At 37.1% G+C, this 4687-nt stretch overlaps 1 pseudogene across 1 annotated transcript; it reads right to left on the bottom strand.

The window, feature by feature from the left end:
• Positions 1 to 592: 592 nt before the first annotated feature.
• Positions 593 to 2011, bottom strand: LOC104747370 (protein IRX15-LIKE pseudogene; annotated as a pseudogene). The gene has a single exon (XR_015581572.1). The product of XR_015581572.1 is annotated as a protein IRX15-LIKE pseudogene (transcript).
• Positions 2012 to 4687: the final 2676 nt, after the last annotated feature.

Consider the following 4687-nt stretch of genomic DNA (forward strand, 5'->3'; position numbering starts at 1 on the left):
CTTTCCTAGGGACTTCTGTCACCACCGACACATTTTAGACCATTTTAAAGTATATACTTCCAATCTAATGTAAACAGTTTGACTACGTAAAAAAACAAAAATTGCCATAAACCTCACATATGAAAGTAGAGATACTAGTAAAAACAACCAAATCCTTTTTTCTAATAAAATAAAGCCGAGATTTGAAGATTTAGGTTCATAATCGGTTAATAGAAGTTAACCGATTCACAACTTTGTGAAATATGCCTGATTATAGGTTCGGTTCATGGAAACATCCTATTAACCGTTTTTTCTAAACCAATACACCTAAGTCTACAAATTAAACCAAAATTTCTTTTAAATCGTTGTCTTAATCGAATCAAACTCTCCGAACCATTCAGTCCAGAATAGCAAGCCTAGTAAGTATGATCAGAACTTTCTTCAAAAAAGTGAAAAAAGATTTCAAGATAACATTTAATGGGTAATTAATTGTGGGAAGTAATTTTTTTAAAAAGTTATAGATTCAGGCATATACAGGTCCAGGCATAAAAAAGGTCCAAAATTAATTACTACACTCGAAATGGTCTTCTCCAAAATTTAATACGAAGTAAAGTTTCGTCACAAGTTTGTGATGTATTTCATCAGTAGAGTGACATTTGTGCTTTTTGTTTTTGGAATTTTGGTTACATCTTAGTTTTCAACTGTAACCGTTCTGCGAATTTCAAAAAAACAAATGAAAAGACTAAACAAAACCAAAAATAAAATAAAAGACATCAAAAGCTAAATTTAATTACAAAAGAGCCACCAAAAGTAAAAAAAAAAAACCAAACCCACCACTTTCACTCATCATCAACACCAACCTCATCGCCACCACTCACCGCCGTAAAAGTCTCCGACAATTTCGTCGAGTTCCGACAAAACCCATTACCAAAACCCGCCCTTTCCTCCTCCTCCGCCGCCACAACAAAATGTCCTAAATCTCCGACGACTTCACTCAGATTCTCTTCACATAGAAACTCCTCACTGTAAACTCTCTCAATATTTCTCCCAAATTCATGCACAAACACATCAGTCTTCTTCGTCTTCTTCTTCTTCTCCTTCCCAAAATCTTTACTTTTGGCTAAAACCGCCGAAGTAAAGATCGGAGCCATCCTTCCCGGAGAATCAGACGCATACCCACGAGGCCCATCAATCAAAATCACATCCCAATCAATCTCATAAACAAAATTAGGTAAATCATTAATACCCAATTTACAATCTGAGAACAAAAGATTCTGAACCGGTCTACACTCGGGTCGGGTTCTATAATAACCAAGAAGCTTCGAAGCTTGAGAGACTTTAGTTGAGTAAACAACATCGTAAGCTTCAACTCCAGGGTTACTCTGTTCGAACTTAGAAACAGAGTAAGGACTCTCATCAACGAAGACAGTACGGCCTTGGAAATTTATAGATCTCCAGAGAAGAGACTCGTGGGTTAGACCGAAGACTAAGAGGTTACAAGAAGGGCCATGAGAGTGAATGATGTTGGAGATGGTGGAGAGTTCAAGGAAAGACATTGATGTGTTTGGTGGTGATGAGGAAGTGTAGTGGAGGAGCGCGGCGGTTACTGGTGGTGGGAGTGAGGAAAAGGGAGATGAGGAGAGAGAGTGAGAGGTTGTGGTGGAGTGGATTGAGGAGGAAAAGAGAGAGAAAGAGAAGAGGAGAGTGAAGAAAGAGAGGAAGAAGATGAATAAGAGACGGTGGTGATTCGCGGCGGCGACGGCGGAGGCTGACTTTGAAGTTAGTGGAGAGTGGTGGTGGAAGAGAATTAGATTAGTGTTTGTGTTGTTGCTCTTCATTTTTTTTTTTCGATAAAACAAAAAATAGAAATAATGAAAGTCGAAACGTGTGTTTTGTCTCTTTAAGTAGGCTTGTATATAAACCGTGACAGTTTTAGAGATGGAGATGTGTTGTTTTTGTTTTTCTTGGGTTTATTCCGGTTATGGATCAAGAACAAGGTGGGTTTGAAAACTTTGAAACGCATGTTGTTGTCAGCTTACATAGTAATTGCAAAAGGTTCCACTTCATTCTTTTGGTTTATTTATATCAAATCTTCAAATTTAATTACAAAACTAAATTTGAATTGGGTTGTTGTATTTATTTTTTGTCAGATTATAAAACTTTCCATTCGTTCATAACTAAAATTAAAGATTTGAACTCCATTAGAAGAGAAAACAACAAGTGAAAGTGACGATAAAGCATTGTTAGCTAAATATATTAGTCTTTGTTAAAAAAAAAAAAAGAAGCTAATACATTCGTCATAGGAAGGAAAAAGCTACCAGTTCCGAAATTAGAGATCAGATATCATGGAGCAAACCAATTCGTTTGTTAATCTTCTTTTTAAGTATAGGAGGTTAATGAGAATTTTAGAATCCGATTTAATGTGAGCTGATGAGTAGCCTCTAGACATGGGTCACATGGCTTACTTGATGTCTGTCTAGGATGGCTAGCGCTTCTTTTTAGATTACACAGGCTAGGTCAGGTATATGGCGATTGCAGATGGTGCACCATTTTCGTATGCATATGCCTTGGTTGGTAAGTTGATGAGATCGACACATTATTATGTGATCTACGTTCATATGTTCTACCTTGAAGCTCTTCTCCTAACCAAAATCAGCCAGGGGTGCCATCAGAACATTCGGTGGCTGCTTAGTCTTATTAGAAAGTCTAATCTCTGTGTAATGTTTTTTTCTAAGAAAAAAGAAAAGAAGAAAGGGGTCAATTTAGGCTCCTTCCCTTCCATCAGAAGTTGATGGATGACCGAGAAAAAACCTAGATATTAGAAGAAAGACCGTTACAGTGGTTCAAGGTAGCTAAATTCATGTTTCGCGAATCTTCTTTCCATGCCGCATTTGTTTCAATATAGATTTCATATGCATTTGGAGGTGTGACAACCCGTCCCATTGACCCCACTAGCCCACCGCTAGCTTGCCCCCATAGGCCCGAAGCTGGCCCTGCAGGGCATCGATCCTAACCCCTCACTGGGCAAATGGAACTATTCATCCAAATCTACAGTAGGTTATTGGTGCGCCAAGCGTTCCTCGAACCCTGGTCCATCACCCTTTAACAACCTTCCCACAGACAAGTTGCCACCAATTGATCTGAGCTTCGGGCCTATGGGAGCAAGCTAGCAGTGGGCTAGTGGGCTCAACGGGACGAGTTGTCACAGAGGGAAAGGTAAGGAAACATGTGGCTTAACGAAATCTTTGAGACTACAACAACCGACTCAAAAATACAATTAAAGTTTATAGTTGATTAGATGTGTCTTAGTTTTTCTATTTGTTAATAACAATCTCAATCAATAAAGAAATATTTTTTTTATCTATATTCCTTGTTTTCCATAGACTTTCATGAATTGATTACTTTTATGTTTTATCAAAACAACAACTATAATCCTTGGTATGTATTTGAATGACTTTAAATTTTGTTTGAAGAAAACGAAAACAAAAACAAAATATAGGTAAATATCTCTTCAGTACAAAATATCTTTTAATTTAATGTTAACTGATTTTGACTTTTTTTTCACAAATGAAATATATTGACTTAGGTAAAATCATTACAAAGAGTATCGAGGAGCCAAATAGGCTTTAATATAAAATCAGCATAATACAGTTTGTCAATACAACCAAATTTAGCTAAAGCATGTGCCACTCTATTATATTCTCTCTTTGTAAAGGTAAAAGTAGAATGGTGTAATTTTGATGTCCAAAGCCTTATATCTTGTAGAAGATTTGTTAAAAAGGCGTTCAAGTATTGACCATTAACCATTTTGATTAAAATTTTACAGTCACTTTAAAATATAATAGATGTGTATCCTCTAATCCAAACCTGTTGAATTGCTACCAAGAGTCCTTTTGTTTCAGCTTCTAATGGAGATCCTGCATACTTTAGTCTAGACGCTCTCCACACAAGTGGGTCACCTTGATGGTTTCTAAAAATCCAGCCGCATGTTGCTTGTTGAGTATGATTGTCATAACCTGCATCAAAGTTACACTTCAGAGACGGATGTATTGGAGTTGACCAAGAGTTATTATTCACGTTGGTGAGGACATTCAGAATTGGCTCCGGAGGTCTCAATGTAGTGATCCATTCTTTTGTGTTAGACTTCATTAAAACTATTTTTGTTGCACTTTCACGGAAATTATTGAAAACCAGATTATTTATAGCCTTCCAAACACGCCATAATAAACAAAAAGGTAAGAGGGATTCGAAAGTGTTAGTGGTTTGTGATGAGAGGGTTATAATTTGAGAGATGGTCTCCTCTGCAGTTGATGGTAGTTGGTTTAGATTTAATAGAGGTGTGTTTGATAATCTCCATGCCATTTGAGCGAAAGGACATGAAAATAGAGCAGGTTGGATTGTTTCATCTATTTGGTGACATCTTGGACAAATAGAATCAATATTCATACCCCTAGTTCGTAGCCTAGTTGTTGTCGGTAAAGCTCTTGAGACAATACGCTAGAAGAAGTGTTTTTAATCTTTCGTAGGATCGCAGTTTCCAGATCTTATTCTTGAGTTCCACCGAGCCATGGGGTATATCAGGTACCACGCCGGGGTCAAATGGATAGTGTGTTACAAACCAGTATCCAAATATTACGGAGTAGTCACCGGATCGAGTGTAGTTCCAAATAAGTTTATCTTGTTTTTCAACTTGAGAAAGATAGATGTT

The sequence above is a fragment of the Camelina sativa genome, chromosome 15 (genome assembly GCF_030686135.1).
Source record: "Camelina sativa cultivar CO46 ecotype springtype chromosome 15, ASM3068613v1".
Classification (NCBI taxonomy): Eukaryota; Viridiplantae; Streptophyta; class Magnoliopsida; order Brassicales; family Brassicaceae; genus Camelina; species Camelina sativa.